Source organism: Rhinopithecus bieti, unplaced genomic scaffold (genome assembly GCF_001698545.2).
Source record: "Rhinopithecus bieti isolate Rb0 unplaced genomic scaffold, ASM169854v2 scaffold_42745, whole genome shotgun sequence".
NCBI lineage: Eukaryota > Metazoa > Chordata > Mammalia > Primates > Cercopithecidae > Rhinopithecus > Rhinopithecus bieti.
Window position 1 is genome coordinate 5,725,650 of NW_016819184.1, and position 18,893 is coordinate 5,744,542.

At 51.7% G+C, this 18,893-nt stretch overlaps 1 protein-coding gene across 6 annotated transcripts in view; it reads left to right on the forward strand.

The window, feature by feature from the left end:
- The first annotated feature begins 1,145 nt into the window (after positions 1-1,145).
- Positions 1,146-18,893, forward strand: part of CHST15 (carbohydrate sulfotransferase 15) — an 86,673-nt gene continuing 68,925 nt past the window's right edge. Inside the window, exons 1-2 of one of the 6 annotated variants that reach the window (XM_017858687.1) lie at positions 3,210-3,979; positions 4,089-4,297. The gene's annotated coding sequence lies outside the window, so the exon portion shown is untranslated. Of the gene's footprint in view, positions 1,369-2,081; positions 2,140-2,349; positions 2,513-3,112; positions 3,175-3,209; positions 4,298-18,893 lie in introns of those variants that run through there. The other 5 variants (XM_017858683.1, XM_017858686.1, XM_017858682.1 and 2 more) reach the window with 5 other exon arrangements.

Genomic DNA, 18,893 nt, shown 5'->3' on the forward strand with positions numbered 1-18,893 from the left:
CCCTCTCATCCTGGTTTCCCATCTGCAGTTATAATCCGCTGATGGTGACCTCTGAATTAGTTGCCATGGATGCTGAGCAGAAGTTTACGACCTCAGGGTGGACTGTAGCTTCAGGGGGGTGAGATGAAGCCTCCAGCAATAAAGAGATAATGGGGAGAAGGCACTGTCAGGAATGACCCTTCGGTGGCATGCAGTCTATAGTTAACGGAGCACTTTCATTTCAACTGCTGGTTGCTTGGAAGAAGAGGGTGCTGGACTCTGGCCACGGGAACACAGGCCGGCAAAAAACTGCAAATTCTTTTTGACTCTTGGACCTCAGTTTCCTGAGAGGCTGGGTTTGGTGCTGCAAGGCCCTCTGAGCGAATCTGCCAGAATTTCATGTGTCTTTTCTTTAACTGATGACATCTTCAGCCTAGAGTCAGTGGAGTTGGCCACTGGTGCCACTTTCTTGCCCTCGCGCTGTCCAGGTAGTTCCCTGGGGCAGACTCCAGGCCACTGCGGCAGGCAGTGGCGCTCGGGGTCCTGCAGAGCTTGAGCTTTACCTCCCGGCAGAAGCAAACACGCCGGGCCAAAGAGCCGGGCCAGCCTTCCCGGGATGCAAATACAACAGAGGGCGCCTAACTCACCAGCGCTGTGGCCTTGAATATTAATGTATGGGCTAGCTCCAGACCGCCAGGTTCCTTAAAGATGTCTCTGGCGGCCGGGAGCGGTGGCTCACGCCTGTAATCCCAGCACTTCGGGTGGCGGAGGCGGGCGGATCATCTGAGGTGGGGAGTTCGAGACCAGCCTGACCAACACAGAGAAACCCGTCTGTACTAAAAATACAAGATTAGCCGGGCGTGGTGGTGCACGCCTGTAATCCCGGCTACTCGGGAGGCTGAGGCAGGAGAATCGCTTGAACCCGGGAGGCGGAAGTTGCAGTGATCCGAGATCGCGCCATTGCATTCCAGCCTGGGCAACAAGAGCGAAACTCCGTCTTTTTTTTTTTTTTTAAAAAGAAAAGTCTCTGGCAAGGTGTCACTGTCAGACTTCAGGGGTTTCGATGTGCTTTTATTTGGAATCACTGCAACACACAAGCAGTGTTGACTCGGAGGGGGAGGGGGCGGGGCCAAACCCACCGCTCGGCGCACACGCCTTGATCTCGCATTCCAGACTCGAGCTGATGTGTGTCAGCGCGACATGGGGCGGGGGGAGGGTTCTCTTTGGATGTTTCATTCGCCGTCTGCACGTCACTCCCAAACTTTTCCTCCCTGCGCTCAGGGAGTCAGGTTGACGCGCCCTGGATGCGGGGCTAGAGGCTTGGGAGCTGAGCGCGCTCCCGCGGAGCCGGAGCCGCAGAGGCTACCAGGCTGGACTCAGGCTTCTCAGGTACAAGTTAGGCGCCAGATGCCGAGGTGGGGGCGGCGAGGAGCGGCGGTAGGAGGTCTGGCTCTGGCCTCGGGGCTCCGGCGCTCCTCCGCGGGTTCTGGCCAGGCAGCGCCGGCAGCTGCCGGGGCTGGGCGTAGGGAGTCCGGACCGGCGGAGGCTGCGCGCAGCCTCACTCCCCGCGGCGCTTACGGCGCGGTGGTGGCGGTGGCCGCGGCGGCCCAGGCAGACAATGAACTTGCGAGCGAGACGAGCCGAGGCAGGTTTGGGCCCCGCGCCCCTCGGCTCGGCCTCCCCGAGGCTCCAGCGATCCCCGAGGCTTCAGCGATCCCCAGCGGGAGGTGTCCCTTCGCCATTGGTCCTGGCGGCGCTCCGGGAGCCCTGCGCGCTTGAGGACCCCGCGGGAAGGGTTGCCCAGCGGCGACGCACGCCCCTTCCCTCTCAGAGAGGACGCGGTCGGAGCGAGGGGACAGGGGACCGAGCAGTGGCGTGGTGGCGCCGTGGATAGCCGGAGGCCGGCGGGTGGCGCACGCTGCGGGGAACGCACGGGCGGGCTGTCCGGGAGAAGGAGCCCAGTAGTCGGAATCGGGGCGCCCCTGCACCGCCCAGCTCTGGGAGTCGCAGGCGGGGGACCGACCGACGGACAGACCAGTGCTTTCGCGGTGTGAGCGCGCGTCGTTTGGTGGTAGGGGTCGGGGATTCCCCTCTGCCTTGCGCTCCGCCCCCACACCCCTATTGCACTTTGGGGAAGTTTCCAGGCGCGGCCCGCGGGAGGTAAGTGGGCATCAGCCACTCTCTCCCCGGTCTCCAGCTCGGATAAGCTTCCAGAACCCCGGCTCTAGCCTTGCGGCCGTTCCGGGTTGGGAGGCCAGAGCTCTCCGGCGCCTACGCCCGTGGGACCGGGTTCAGGGAGGGAGATGGCGGGGGCGGGCCTGGGAAGAGATGGGGGCGCGGCTGAGCCCCGAGCGGTGTGAACTTTTGCTCCCCGCCCCTCCTTCTTCCTCCTCCCCGCCCCGCCCCCACTGCTGTCCCCTCCCTGCGCCCCGCCGGGTCTCGGGAGGCGGCGTGACTCGGGAGTTGCCGGCGCTTCCTGGCGGTGGCGGCGGCGTCCCTGGCCGGCCTGGGTGCGGCGACCCGAGCGAGGCAGGTCTGAGTCGCGTGGTGGGGCCGGAGGCGGGGATCCAGGGCTGCGGGGCGGCGAAGCTGGGGAGCCAGGTGGCAGCGGCCCGGGCGCGGAGGCGACTCTGGCAGTGGAGATGAAATGCGAGTCTCTTGGGTTGTGTGTGCCGGGGGATAGGACGCGGTGGCTGTGGGTGGCTGGGTGGTGGGCTGTGGCGCAATTGGCCCCTTGGGATGGCAGGATGGAGGCGCCGGGGCGAAGGGAACCTTGCTTTTGGGAGAATGAATGAATGAAGAGCCGTGGAAGCGCCTTTCCGACTCCTCCAGGCAACCGATTGGCCGGCGTGCGCTCCAGTGTGTACGTGTTGAGGCTTCGGAGCCGCCCGGGTTCTGGGCACTGCTGCTTGACTGCCCCGTCGCGGTCCGGGTGCCCACGTTGCCTGCCCGCCCTGCGCCCGGGGCCGGCCAGCGCGGCTGGGGCGGCTGGGACGGCGGGTATAGGTGAGGAAGGCTGGGGCTGGGTTGCCGGCTGCTGGCGGCTGGAGGTCCGCGCCGGATGTAGGGAAGTCCGCGAAGGAGGCTGCCAGGCTGGGGGCTGGGACCAGCTCCTGGGGACGGGGGCCCTTCTTCGTCTGCTGGCGTACGCGGAGCCGCTGTGACAGCTGGGCGCCTTCGCCTCGTTCACGTTGGGTAAGTTAATGGTACCGAGTTCTCGGGAATGAAGTGTGGCTCCGGGATGCCCCGCAGAGGGATGTGACAATCCGGTCAGTGAGACTGAGCAGAGGGACTCACCTTGCCTCTGGGCGCCCTGGCAGTGCCCCCAGCCCCACTTTATCAGCTGCAATTCCTGAGTGTTGTGGGGTGCCTCGGTGGGTTAGAGTAACCGCCCAGTGTTGGGGCAGAAAGGCCTCAGAGGGCATCTGCACCCCCCTGAGGGGCCCTGAAGTGAACTGAGGCCTAGCGTTTTGCCAGCGTTTCTCCTGGACCCTCCTTGGACCTTCCTGGACTATTATCCATCCGCTGCTTTCCTGCTCCTCCTCCCACCACCCCCAAGCTTGCAAAATCAGGAACCCTCCCTTCCAGAACGTGGCACTTACTAATTTTATAAACTGACTGTTGAACTAGGATCTCTTGATTGATACATAAATACATACATAGATCATATATGATTTTATTCAAAGTAGCACAGGAATAAAAACGCCTTCTAAGTAGGTAGTTTTTACCAAACAAATTTTCTCTCCAAATTCCCGAGAAACTGTCAGAAGATTTTCTTTCTTGCCACCTCCTGGATGAGCACCCTGAGCTGGCGAGGTAAAGTGGCTTGTCACGGCCTTCCTGTGGGCACATAGGTGAGCTGGAGGTGGAGCTGCAGGTCTGGGCTTACCTCCAAAGTCCAGCTCCCCAGGAGAGCCAGCTCAGGGACCCTCTGCAGAAGTCCAGCCCTATCTCTGCGGCTCTCTCCTCTGGACAGTGGATGATTGCAGTGAGCTGGCTTGTAGGTGAAGCATGCAGGGGTAATTCATCCAGGGTATTGTCCGGGGGGTGGCAGGCAGGTTGGCCCACAATGGTCACATGTGTGTCTTGCTTTTCTTGGATGATTAAAGCTTGCCATGTCTGAGCCACTGTCCTGGCCAGGGACCCAGCCGGGTCACTGTGGCTGCTGTGAGGGCTGCAGTTTCCTTCCACACCTTTGTCATCCCTGGTTGCTGCTGCCCCTGACCAGGAAAGGTGAGATGTCAGAAGCATTTGATTTTTCACATGCCTGGAAGAGAGAAGATTAATTCCTGCGTCAAGAAGAAGTGTTTGGGGAAAGGTTGGTAAAGTGGGAAGCAGATTCTACTTATTTGGCGTCTTGAGAAACAGGAGAAAAGAAACTCCAAGTTAACTGGCTGGGCGCCAAGGGTCTGCAGTAGGGGAAGCTGTAGATTAGTGCTGGGTTGTGGTGGTCGAAGCCGTTTCGAGTTCGGCTGGAAGGTGCCCTGCTAGTGGAGGGGACTGGGGAGAAGAGGGAGACCCCAGGGCTGTCCTGAACAGGTAAGCACATGCCCAACTACAGGGGACAGCCTCGACTCAGTTTCGGCCAGTTGGGGGGAACACAGAGTTGACAGGTCTTGTGAGTTTTTGAGAGGATTCTCCAGCCTGGGTATTTAAATGTGGGCTCAAATTCCAGAAGTATGGTAGAGGGTTCGGGGTGAGTGCCCTTTCCGGAGGTCTGAAGCTTGCCATCTGGCCCAGTGCATATCTACTGGGAAGGGTGTCACTGCATCAGAGAGCAGGGCACAGGAGCCACACCCATTGTGGGCCTGGAGACTAAGAACTGATGACTGCCCATCATGCCTGTGGCCAGGTCCCTAGGCTGGAGGTGATCCGAGCAGAGCTCCTTCACGTACTTGTGTGCCATATGTTCATTCAGCAGCTGTTGAATGAATTCCCATGATGTGGAAAGTCATCTGCATGAACCTTTTCATATAATTCCTTTCACCAAATAGATCCTGCAGTTGAGCCTCTGGGATGATTTGGTGGGGATAGGACAGACAGGGTCCCAGTCCTCATGGGAGGGGGACAAGCGGAATTGGCTGTGTAGACAGACAAATGGTCTAGAAACTGCCCAAAGAGCCTGGAAGGGTAGTGATGCAAAGCAAGGCTTGGGAGCAGGAGTGGGGGAGTGGAGGGTGGACTCAGGAGAGTGTGAGGAGCCTCCTTTTCCAGGTGTGGACATTGAGTTTCAGAGCAGTGGGTGGGAGTCACCCACCCCGTAAGCAGCGGATGCTCAGGTATGATATTAAGTTGGGAGTGACTTGCCCAAGGTCACATAGCCAGTAAGTGGAAAGTCAGGGGGTCTCTGATCTCCAGCTCTTGGCCAGCTCCTGCATCTCTGCTGTGCTGGGCTGAGGCCTCTTAGAAACTCCCAGAGGAGTGGACGTTCCCTGTAATTGGCAGCTCTGATTTTTCCCATCTACAAATTGCGGCACTGTCCCCCTTCCTGGGGCCTCAGCAAGCCCAGGATTGCGGAGATGCTGTTTGGAGCGCATTTGTATGAAAGAGGAGTCGTCTAAATTCTAAAAGCAGAGACTGTTTTTAAAAGTGGTAGCTGACTTGGGAGTGTCATTGATCTGAGCAATCAGTCAGTGGACATCTCTTTAGCAGCTTGTGATTTGGAAGTGACTCAGTCACTGGTGAGAATCATGCAGCCTCCCTCCCCTTCTGGTCTGTAAAGGGGACGCTCAGGTATGAGATTAAGTTACTTCAAAGGGTCACTCTGTTCCTGTGCTGTGAATGAGGAGATCATGTTTGCACTTAGCTGGCTAAGTGTTGGGAGACTGAGTGTTTCCACTGCACAAGGCATTTCTTTATTGGCTTCCAGTATGAGGGTCTGATTTCTTTACTGAGATGGTTTCTCCTTTCAAATAAAGCATTGGGACAAAATGATTTATGTGTAGACCTGTGTCTCCACAGCAGGAGATGGAGCATAAAGGGAGCAGTTATCTAATTAGTGTGTCCAGTCTAGGTGTCTAGTTAGGAGTGTCCAGGAAGAAGGAGAAAGCTTTTGTGTCCATTTGGGCCAATATAGATTTTTTAAATCGTAAGTATGGGAAGACAGTTCATTGCAAGAGCTATCACGTGCTGTGTCCCTACAGGTTTGATGCTGGCCCTCTGCTAGGCAGGTCACACAGGTGTATCCCTTTGTGTCCTTTAGAGGGCTGGGAGGCTGTTGGAGATGACACACACCAAGCTCTCAGCCATCCGGATGTGCAGGAGGAGGGATTGGGAATGACGGTGGAGGCAGGAGGGAAATAAGGGGGTGAGGGGAGAAGAGCAACTGTGGTTCCAGAAGGAAGAGGCGGCGTGAATCAGCAAGTGGTTAAGTTGTGGGGAGGTGGCAAGTGGGAAGCAGTTTCTCATCTTTGCTGATTTCCAAAGGGATGGGGAGGAAAGGAGACCGTCTGCAGCAGGACTTGCGGCGTTTCTGCCCTGCAGCCCTGGGCCAGGTGCATGGGGGCAGAGAGTCAGCGCTCAGCACAGAGCACAGCACTCAGATCAATGGGCGAGGTGGAGCCTGTGCAAGTCAGAGTTACATAACGCCGTTGACAGGCACCTTACGGGGTTTGGCAAAGTGCAGCGGGAGCCCGGGGTAGTGACTTTGGGATTGGAGTGTTCAGGGAAGACTTCGCCCCTGGCCTGAGGACGGGTGTCTTTTCAAAGAGTTAATACCTGCCAGTGCTTGACACAGTGCCTGGCATCCAGTAAGTGCTCAGTAAGCACTGACTCGGGTGGTATTCTGTAGCCCCGGAGCTCCTAACCATGCATGTCTCCATATTTGATTCTAGTATATTCTACCTCAAAGGGTATAGGCAGGAGCCCCAGCAAGCCTTGGCTCCAGCTAGGTTTCCTTAGGGTGGTGGCTTCACTCTCTGAACTCTGTCTCCTCATCTGTGCGAGGAGAACACTGGTAAACAGCCACCCTTCAAGACCCTTCAGCTGACCTTGCAGCCAGGCTATGGAGCAGCTCGGCTGTGCCCATATTTGACGCAATTAACCAGAGCGAGGAGACCGCGCGGCTCTAGGTGGAACTGTGCTGGTGTAGCTCACTTGAATGTTACATCTCGCCCCACTCCCAGCTTAAAAGAGCCCAGAGGGGGTCCGAGGGGGGCCTCCTGGCTTCAGCAGGCTCTCCCTGATGCCTATTTTACTTTTCTAGAACTCATCATGGCCCAGGCCTTTTAGATCTCTGAAGAAAGTAAGGCTGGCAGATCCTCAAAAGCAGAGGGTATCATTATAATGGAAACTTGGACGCTTTCCAGAATTGCATTTGTGGTAAAAATATTGAAACAGACAGCCCAGGCACCCAGGTGCCTGGAAAATACCCCAACATGGGCAAATAATTAGATACAGGCCAGGCACAATTATGTTTTTCTGACAATAGGCTGGAACTTGGTGGCTTAGCATTTTCTCTTGAAATGGAATACGCCCCTGCCAGACCCTTTTGCTCCCTGTGGTCAAAAAGATAGTGGTGTGGCCACCAAGGGGTAGGGCATACAAGGAGAAGTGGCAATGCCATCCCTCCTGGGGTGGTCCTGGATCTATCTTAGGGAGGTTCTGTCCTGCTTTTGCTCTTCTGTGTCCCTGTAGGTAGCTGTCCCGAGGGACTGGGCCCATGGCACCTTTACTAGGAGGCCACAGCCTGCATTTCAGAGTCTAAGAGGTCAAGAGAGGTGTAAGATGTATTATCTTACCCTTCCATGAAAGTGGTCTGGGCAGCTGTGTTCCCTTTTGTAAGCCCTGGCAGCTCACTCATGCTGATGGCAGTAAGTTCACCTGTACCTTCACATTTCTTGTCAGCCAAATGTTTGGTCCCCGTGACAAGGATGCTCTTTTAGCGCAAGTGTTAGATGCCATAGGCACTGGGTGGGGCAGGGCAGGTAGTGGGTTGAGCCTGGGATCCACGCGGACTCAGGTTCAAGTTCATGCAGTACTGCTTCGTCCCATTCCTGTGACTCTGGTCAAGTGGCTTACCTTGCATCTCGGTTTCCTCATCTGTAAACTGGGGTTAATGATCTCTACCTGGTTGGATGGCTTGAATATTTGAAATAGTACGATTTTGGGTTCAGGGGAGCTCCCCACGTGGAACCACTCTTTTCTGGGTAAGGTCTAAACCTATGGAGAGATACAGGAGGAGGAAGGCAGGTGGAAATCTGCATGCGATGGCCGTCCCGACTGCAGCTGTTGTTGGAGAATGTGGCTGAACCAGTGGGCAAGGAAGTGGGGAACTGGGGCAGTCAGGCAGACCTGCCCACCCCATCGCCTGTGGAGCTGGAGAAGCCTCTCCCAGCAGGGTGAAGGGCCTTCTTGCCATGGGGAAAGGCAGGGCTGGGCTGTCATGTCCAGGCCCTCCTTCCATATTCCTGGGATGGTGTAGACACCACCAGGTATAGACAACAGGAAAGTTACACGGGGAGAGCGTCCTGCTCATGGAAGGAAACATCTGGAGTGGTGGAGAAGAGTCGCCCCGTGGCAAGGAATATGACTTGCTGGGCTCCGTGCCTGGCCCACGGTGGGACGGTGGTCAATGGCATCTGTTAGGTACGTACTTGGTAGAGGTGGCCACAATGTGTCAAGTAGGTGGTGTTGTCTGCTCTAGGAAATAATCTGGCTTTAAATTCAAGAACATCTCTTTCCTACTTGTTGGCAGAGCATGATTGAGATAATGGTGAGCCATGGATCTCAAGGTCGCATTCTAACTTGAACGCAATTCACAGGGAGCTGAGGTAGTGGTTGACTCCTAGCCTGGGCTTGGAGAAGCTTCTCTGCCTCCTCTCTCTTGGTCCCAGGCCCCCAAAGGACCTCTGCTTCTACCAGACCTGACTCTGTCTGTCTGGCCAGCCAGGCCTGGACTTGGCTGCACTTGGGTCCTCCAGCCACTGGAGAGGGGGAGCTCCCACATCTGCCTACTTCATCATTGAGCCCTCCCACCCCCACTGCCTTCAGGAAGCATTTGCCTGTCATTCTTGCCATCTCTTCCCCGTACCTCCCTCCCGCATCCAGGTGGAGCCTTCCTCCTCTAAGCTTCTGCAGTTTTCCTCTATTGTATTTCTCAACCTTGACCCTGTTCCACACTGTGCTGGGCTCCAGTTTCCTGGGTGTAGTCTGCTCTCCCAGCCTGATGAGACTCTTCAGGAGGAGAGTGTCTGGGACTCACGGCACATCTGTGTAGCTGAACTCTCACTTAGTGGCTAGTGACCGCCATGTGTTGCATTAATGCATCAATTAAAAATGATTCTTCCAAAGGCTAGTTTATCCTGGAGGTTTTATGTGAACCCTAAGTTTGATAGTGTGGCACAGGAGAGCTCACACTTGTCACTCAATTTCCCGAGGAGTCGAGAGCCTAATGGAATAACCTTGGATTTCCTGGCATTAGGTTTTGGGGCTATTAAAACGTAGTAACCGCAGTTTTTTTGTGTCTTGAGAGCCTTAGGGGAAAATGTTATGGAAATTTGGTTGTTGTTTCAGGAATATAAGCAGAGCCATCTACTCAGGCGAGAAATGTGGAGGCTGCTGGTGTTTCTTATAGCTGGTATAAATAGCTCAGCTTCAAGTTCCATGCTCCTTTGTTTGGAATGTAAATATTTGCATTAAAAATATAAAGTATGTCCTGGTGTGTATTTTTAGGGACTATAATTTCCAAACCCCAAATCAGACTATGGGTCTACTGAGGATTAATTTTCTCTGCTTTGTGAACCTGTGTATGTAAAGAGTCTTCCAAATGTACACACCAAATCCTGTTTGCTTCATGCACGGAAGGGACCGCCAGGATTACAAGAAAGCAGGGTTGTCCTGGTGAGTGTGGGCCGAAGGCTTGCGTTTCTCTCCACGCACTTCTGATGGTTCTGCCTGGTAGCTGCAGCAGCCCAGGGCGGTGGGGTGGAGGAGTTTTGGCTGAGATCTTGTGGGTCATCAGGGGCCTGGCTTCTCTGTCCTCGGTTTCCTGGATATCCAGGTGGGGATTTGGCTGCAGCTGGCTGACCTCTGTGTCACGTAACCAGACGCTTGACTTCGGAGTTGCTGTTGCTCTAGGCAGATGTTCGGGAGTTTTAGTGCCCTTTCTGTGTCTGGTGGAGGGAGCAGGAAGTTCTCATGTCCAATTCAGAGGGGAACTGTGAGGGCCTCTGTGTGGTATCTTCCTCCACTGGATTCCTGGGGGCTGTTTAGATTTAATTTTTCTGTGAAGGACAACCCAGACGATTTTGTTAATCCCTTACTGTGGGTGGGATGTCATCTCTGGTCTGGCCTTGGCCTGTTCTTGGTAGTGGGGAGCTTGGTGGGGCAGCAGGAGCTGGGCAGGCCATTTGTCCCTGGTATAGGGGAGCTTATTTCTAAGGCTCTCTGGGCCACCTTTGATGAACACCTTCTGGCCCAGAGGCTCTAACGGAGAAGGCTGGGCCGTGGAGGTCAGCTCGCCTGGAGAGGAGGGCCGAATGCAGGTGGGCATCCAACTGGCAACCTCCCTCTTGTCTCATCACAGGATGAAGGGCAGATGAGAAGACAGCCAGGAGGGTCCTGGGCCCTCAGCTGTGACTCCCCGAGAGGCAGGTACCAAGGGCCTCCTTTGTCCTTGCTTCCTAGCCAGTGTGCGGCCCCGCCCTTGGGAGGGTCAGCTCCTCCTCCGTCCCACTGAACACTGATGCCTCAGGACTGGACTCCTTGGGGCAGCAGGGACCCTTCCATCTTTCCTTCCCTAGCTCTGCCTTGCAAAGGTGCAGCCTCCTGAGCCTCAGAGTGTCTGACATCTCTCTGCCTGGGGACCCCAACTGAAACATTGTGTGGGCTTAGAAACTGTGAGCCTTGGGGAGGAGCATCTTCCTCCGAGCCCTGGGTGTGCTGAACTGCGAAGGCTTACCACTTCCTTGCCTGTGGTTATCTCCAGCCTGACCCACGGTGGCGCGATCCTCTCTCATCATCCGTCACAGTTTTTAATGAAGAAAATATGTTCCAGAAAGGCTGAGTGCCATGCCGCATCAGGTCAGTGATCCAAGTCATTATAGTGAAAGTCAGAGGAAATAGCTGCTTTTAGGACACGCTGAACTTGCCTAAGAAAGTTATCAGTGGGAATAAATGAGGGGGAAGAAAGCACGCTCCGACTAATGAGAACAGTATAAGCCTGACATTTTGTGTCGTCCTAACTTTGAAAAGCTATTTATACCCACTTGATAGCAGTTTCTATGAGAAATTAGATATGAGGAGATGTACAGAAGAGAAGAGTGGGAGCTGGGTGACTGTGAGCTCCTCCTCAGAAACATCTTCCAGGCAAAAAAAGAAAAAAAAAAAAAGAAAAAATCATTTGCTCACCTATTGACAATTGAAAATCCAGGGATCTTTTGCATTGTATAAAATTTGGCTCAGAGAAGAAAAATGATGTATTGAAAAGAAGATGAAGCTTCAGTTGCCATTTGAGTGGTAGAAAATAAATTTGCTTTTGGCCATAAAAATGGAAACAAGTCAATAGAAAAAATGCAGGCCTGCCCACTTTTGAGTCAGCAGTTTTTTTGGTTTATGGAAGGAGAAGACTTGCTCACTGAAAATCACCCGTTGGATCACTTAGGAAGCTGCAGAAGCATTGAAGGGTAGGCATGTGTATCTTTCAAAGTTCTCAATGGATTTATTAAAAAAAAAAACCATAAAACAGACTTTTGAAAAACCTGTTCAATCTGTTCTTCTTTAACAGCTTTATTGAAATATAATTCACACACCATACAATTCACCCAAAGTATACAATTCCATGTTTTTTAGTATATTGACAGATATGTGCAACCACTACCACAGCTAATTTGAGAACTTTTTTTATCTCAAAAATAAATCTTATACCCTTTAGCTATCACCCCTTTATCTCCCCACTCCCCCACATGTACCCTTCAGCCCTGAGCAACTACAAATCTACTTCCTGTCTCTGTCCATTCCAATTCCTCTATTGTGGACTTTTGTATGAGCAGAATCACATAGAATGAGGTCTTTCATGACTGGCTTCTTGTACGCTGTAACTTTCATGGTTCATCCATGCTGTGGCATGCGTCAGCACTTCATTCCTTTTCATGGCTGAATAATATTCCATTGTATGGATAGCCCACAGTTTCATGGATCCATTTGTCCATTGACAGACGCTTGGATTGTCTCCACCTTTGGCTGTTATGAATGAGGCGGCCACAAACATTTGTGTACAAGCTTCTTTGGGTGTGGGCATGTGTTTCCATTTCTAGGGTTATGTTTTATGAGATGTTTTCACTTTCTTCTAATAATAAGATTCATTTTTTAAAAAATGCTCTTTCCTTGACCTTAGAAAAGGATTTGTTCTTAGATGGGATCCTGATCCCCCTGTCAGTGATCCTGGCTGAGACACTGAATTGTCTGAATTCTGGAGCTGGAAAGGCCTTCGGGCAAACACGGTTCAGCCCCTTTTTATATATGGGGAAACTGAGGGCCAGAGAAGCCACACATAAAGAGACAGGATTGAATCCAGGTTTTTGGAGTGACAATCCAATTACTCCAAATGTTCTCCCTAAACTCTTACTAAAACCCCAGGTTGCCTTCTTGACGGGTCTGGGGCAGCAGATTAAGGTGGGCTGGGTGAACAGATGGTGGTTAGCTTGCCCTCTTTTATGTGACTATGGGTCAAGGTTTTCAGTTATCCAGTGGACTCTTGCCTGTTTTCCTTTCACCCATCTCTCTGTCCATCCGATGTGCATCTGATGTCCAAGGCCCAGAACATCTCCCCATCCACCAGTGGCCAAATAAGAACTACAACCTGTGGCGCCAATGTCTTTCTAGTTCTTTCTCCCCTGCAGTGATGGGAGGCCCGACTGCTTATCCGGGGAATGATTAAATTAGGAACCAATTCAGAGAATGAAATTTTATCTGATCTGGCCAAGCCCATAAGCAAGGGGCTGTGATTGTGACTCCAGGATACATTAGGAAGCTGTTTTTTCAACAGTACACTGGGTGAAAGCATTGAAAGAAATATGTGGACGCCAGGTTGGGAGATCTCCCTAGGCCGGGTTTCTTGCATGGCCTGGGGGTGTGGTCCCAGGGGCAGCTGTGTCCTCAGGCTGGTCCTTCCAGCGTTTATGTTTCCAGGCACCATGTAGCTCTGATGAGGTAGATAAAAGTGTTTTGTGGCTGGAGTGTTCTCTGTGCTTAGGAAAGTTCTTCCGTTAAAATCCTCGTGGATATAATTCTCGTTGTTATCATTGACATTCTAACACACCTTTACAGCTGTAATAAGAAGTAAACTTGGCAGAAACTCAGTGGCTGTAAATCAGGGGTGCAGCTTTGCAACCCCCACAGAGCTTATTGAAAGAAATGCACATGCTTTAGTCCTACATCAGCTCTGTTGCATCAGATCTCCGGGGATGGATGCTGGGCGTGTGTGTGTGTGTGCATGCGTGTATGTGTGTGCATGCATGGACCTGCATTTGTTAAGCTCTTTAGCTAAGAAACACTGATGGAACTTAGCGGTGATTGTAATCATTCTTCTAATGAGAATTTCCAGTTCTCCTGTGGCAAAGATAAGGGACAGATAATTAGCACAGTGGTCTCAGGAATTAGCCTCATTTGTCCTCACTCTGTGATGAGACTTTGTGGCTGTCTTTGAGTTTCATGTTCCGATTCCCTGGTTATAAGTAACACACACTGTTCATCACTCAGTAGCAGTGGTGGAATTTTAGATCTGTTTTTCTCTTGGGGAAGGACCCCATTCTCATCCCCACAGTAGCCTGGGCTGGAGGCCCAGGAGTCTCCTTTGACAGATAGCTGGTCAGTGCAGAATTGCCTCCTTTGTGTTTCTGCCACTGGAAGGTTATCTGTCCCTTCAGAACAGGAAATGTGTCTTATTCAAGGTGGCATCCCCCGGGCCTAGTCCATGGGAAAGAATGATTGGACGGATGGACAGACAGATGGGTGAAAGGAAAACAGGCAAGAGTACAGTGAATGATTGGAAACTTTGACCTGTAGTGCGGGGATGGTGAGCGTCTTTCAGATCATCTGTTTATAGCTGGGGAAATGGAGGCCTGCAGAAGTCAGTGACTTGCCCCAGTCCTTCAGCTTTGATCAAGAAGAACATGTGGAAGCCTGGCCCTTCGATTCTTCAACTCTTCTGACTCAAGCTCTGCACATCCTCTTGACAGTCACCCTCCAGTGAAAAGAAATCTTTATTGAGGCCCTGCTGTGTACCCCATGCTGTCCTAGGAGCTGGGGATCTAGCCGTGAGTTAGACACACAGGGTCCCAGCGCTTACAGAGGGCATATTCTCATGGAGAGAGATAGGCAGCAGACAAGGTCGCAAATATAAGAGAACAGACAGGCATAAGGGCCATGTGCTGGAGTGACTGGCTGGTGGGCGAGGAAGGCCTTTTCACGGAGGTGACATCTCAGTTGATTCTTGAATGGTCTGAGGGTGCTGCTGTCTGATGCTTGGAAGGAGGGGACAGTCAGTGCCAGAACCCCAAGGGGAGAACCTGTTGATGGGATGGGATTCAGTTATGCTCGGGAGAAAGAGACTTCGTTTGTTGGGCACCTGGCTTGATTTTCTTCTCTTCTGCATCCTCTGCACTGACATTTGCCGCTCTGTCTTCACCCCGTCCCACCTCTGGGTAAAGAACACCTGTCTGATGCTCGCTGGCCTGCAGCTGCTGCAGTTTCAGAAAACAGGGCTAGCAAAAAACAAAGCAAAACCCCAACGTCCCTGTCCTCTCACTTAGGGCTTGGCTGGGGAGGCAGAGTTATTTTTATGTAAGCACATGCTTGAGAGGGGACATCTTGGGGTGGGCAGCTGAAACCACACTCATAAAAACAAGACTGAAATAGAACTGCGAATTCCCAAAGGTGAACACAGGCCGTTAGCTTGAATTTGGGGACAGTTCCATGCAGCCTAGGTCCTGGAGCAGGAATCCTTTGGAGGGGGATGAGGCATGGAAAACTGTTTGCTGGTTTGGCCTCTTCTTTAAGCATTGCTTTCCGGCCCTGGCTGTAACAGAGACCCGGCCCTTGCTCAGGACTTGGGCCCTCTCAGGCAGTTCTTCCTCCCTCCTGGTGCTGCCTCCAGCTGTGTCTGTACCCTCGTCAGTAAGAACCTCAGTTTCTTTTTCTTTTCTTTTTTTTTTTTTTTTGAGACAGAGTCTTGCTCTGTCCCCAGGCTGGACTGCAGTGGCCGGATCTCAGCTCACTGCAAGCTCCGCCTCCCGGGTTTACGCCATTCTCCTGCCTCAGCCTCCCGAGTAGCTGGGACTACAGGCGCCCGCCACCTCGCCCGGCTAGTTTTTTGTATTTTTTTTTTAGTAGAGACGGGGTTTCACCATGTTAGCCAGGATGGTCTCGATCTCCCGACCTCGCGATCCTCCCGTCTCGGCCTCCCAAAGTGCTGGGATTACAGGCTTGAGCCACCGCGCCCGGCCAGAACCTCAATTTCTTGAGGGCCCTGCTGTTGGTTGTCCTCTTGTTGCAGCCACCTCTCTCCCTGTGAAGGAGTGGACCCCAGGCTGCCTCTTCGTCCCAGGTCCTGCCGTTAACCTGAGTAACCATGGTCTCCATGGGGCAGCACTCTGGCCTCCCAGGTCCTCCATCAGGACTCTCTGAACCTTGTCCACTCCTGAACTGCTCCATACCACATGGAGTCCGTTCTTGTTAATGACGTGTTAATGCCAGGCTTTCTTGTGGAAACCACACCCAAGGCACCAGCTGGTCAACCTGACACACAGTAGGGCATCAACAGATGGTGTCTATCAGTTATTTTCATAAACTTGAAATCTCTTTCTGGTCTTCCCAGACATCCTTAAGAGTGATCCTTTGTCATACTGCAAAGTTTTCCTGATAAATATTTATCAGTAGTTGTGGCAGTAATATACATCTCTGTTTTATGTTGTTGACTAATTTTTTAAATGGTGGACAAAACATAAATTTCTTTGCATTTTAATAAATGGAAAGATAAAAGACGTATTTTTTCTGAGTAGTTTGGTTTAGAATCATTCCAGTTGTTCGTTCAGCCTCTCTTCCCAAGTCACGTGAGGCCACACCAGGAAGCTGTGGCTGTATTGACATGCTGAATGCTTGCTCAGAGTCCCCATAATCTCTTGTCACTCCTGTATGCTGCCTCATACTTTTATTTTAACTTCTTATTTTTAAATAATTTCAGACTCACAAGAAGTTGCAAAAACAGTACAGAGTCCCTGTGTACCCTTCACCCAGCTTCCCACAGGGAGAACATCTTATGCAACCCTCAGACATGATCAAAGCCAGGAAATTGACACTGGTAAAATACCATTAACTGAGCTGCAGACCTTATTCTTCTTATTAAATCTAGGGATCTATAGCATTTTAGAAGCGTTTTAGAATTTCATAAGCTTTAGCATTGCTGTTTGTCTTTTAGAGGATGTTTCAATCCCTTCCAATTGACAATCAATTAAAATTCGTTTCCATAAGTTCAACAAATACTGGAGGATGAATTTCACAGGTTCCACGGGTCCACATGGTGCTCTGTGGGTGCATTGTCTCTGATGCGTGCACACAGGTAACCTTCCTCCGCAGATCTGAGAGATTCTCAGAGATAAAGAACCTTAGACAGTAGTTTGGTTCATAGGACAGACCAGGGGAGCTGGAGTTCTGATAATGGAAACCAAGCTGCATTGAGTACTTAGTATGAATTAGGCTTTATCTACTTTATTTCATTTCACACACTCAGCAACCTTTGAGGTAGATACAGTTAACATCCCCATTTTACAGATGTAAGAACTGAGTTCGGAGGCGTTCACCCTGCCCACATTCCTGCAGCTGGATGGTAGAGTTGGGCCTGGAATACAGGCAGTGTGAAGTTAGAGACAGCTTGTTCTTACCTTGCGGGGCTCCCTCCTTGGCTCAGGCCTGCACAGTGACTGCTCTGTGCCCTGGGGTCGTCCTGACTTCTCTGAGTCTCTGTTTCTTTACCTGCCGTGCAAGAGGCTTATGTGAGATCTGCCGTGTCCCTTCCATTTCTGAGTGCAGTTGGTTTTAGTGGTGAAAACAATTCTACCCGTAGAGCTAGAAACACCCAAGCAACGTCCAAACAAAGTGTGTACCTTGCCCCTTGTAGGTGCTTTTAAGGTTGGTAAAATTTCTGCAGCCTAGTTTGGTTTGATGGGAGCATCAATTCCAACTGAATTATGCTCCGGGGTATTTTAGTTAAACCATCTACAAGCTGATTTTACAAAGAGGCAGAGTCCCCATGTAGCGAGCTGTGCCTGCCTCCCTCTGAGCTCAACTCCGGAGCCGACTGATGCTCGTAATAACCAGAGGACTGTGTGAGCTGCTCACACTCGGCCTCATGGGCAGCGTTAATTGTGAGATGCCACCGGAACGAGATGCGAGGGCATTATCAGTATATACTTAATTGATTTTGCATTCTCCACAAAGGAAGGTTAAAATTAAGCTTGTTTGTAAATGGTGTTTAAACTGCGCAGGCTTGGGGATGAGTTGCAGAAACTAACAGAGCAGGGCACTGCTTGGAGGGCTTAATTTTCTCTTTAGATGGTGGACAGAGCGCATCACTCAACTAAGGTAAAGATTTTCCCATTTAAAGGGGCTGAAAGAGTGTAAGCCTCGGCTCGTAAATTTCACAGACAAGGACTCTGCTTGAGTGCCTCAGGGATGGCCTGGACTCTGGGGATGAATGTGTAATCACATTAGCATGATGAATTAAAGGGTTCCATATTTTTAAATCATCAGGCAGAGCTGCATTAGAGAACATACCGTTTGAGATGAGACATGATAAACAGGCTCATGGAAGCAGCCTTTACGATCCTCACTCCTGGTATAGAATGGAAGATTCTGATTCTCATTCTGACACGCCCCAGGAAAGGTCTCTGCTCAAACCCAAGATGAGCTTAAACCCGAGGCGGAATGCCATTCTCTAAGTATCTGTTCTTTGGCTCTAACATATACCAGGAATGAGAACAGCACTCTGGGTGTGTTCTCAGTCTCCTTTAATCCTGATAAGATAACTTTTTAGGTATCTCCAGGACCGGCTATATAATTTGCAAGATGCAACACAACATGAAATGCGTATTAAAAATTATTAAGAATTTAAAACTAGGGAAAGCAGAACAATACATCCCATATAGGACGTTTCTGAGCAAAGGGCCCTGTGTGATTGCCCATGGGTCTCCGCCCTCAGAGTTGGCTCTGGGATCTTGTAGGATGCTGATCCTAGACCAATGTGATTTGTAGCAACTTGTGTGAATTGTGACCTCACGGGGGGCACGGGCTGCAGCTGAATCACCTTGGTGTGCTGGGAGGGGTCTGGTTGGAGGCCTGACCCAAGCACTCGCTTAGGAGATGCCCGCTGAATCAACTAACTCATGGAGCCAACAGCATGGTCTGCTGGGGAAATTTCATGCGACTTTCTCAGCCTCCACGTGTCAGGAATGTGGAACAGTCTACTACTAGGCTCTTCAGAACAGACAGGGACAAGGACCAACATTCTCTAATGAAACTCACTGACTTGACAGCTCAGCTTTGAGAAGAGAAAGCCTGAACACAAAGCCCGTCTACACTATGTGTGTGTATAAGCCTCTAGTCCTGGCGATTTTTCACTGTAAAATGGAAAACATTGACACACAGTGTCTCTCCAGTACCTATGTGTGCTTAACGTGGGTGTCTGTCGTGACTCTGTGGCTCAGTCCCAAGAGAGGGGCAGCCCGTCTCCCCTGGCTTTTCATCCCTGATGTCCTCTGTGTAAGCTCTGCCCCTCCCAGTGGAGTAAAAAGCTCCTGGAGACAGTCTAGGATTTTAGGGGCCGCTGTAGGTCATCCTTGTCATTCTGGATCCCGGAGAATGCCACCTTGCAAAGTTGAGGGGGACATAGTGCATCTTGGTAAGGAAATAAAATCCCACTC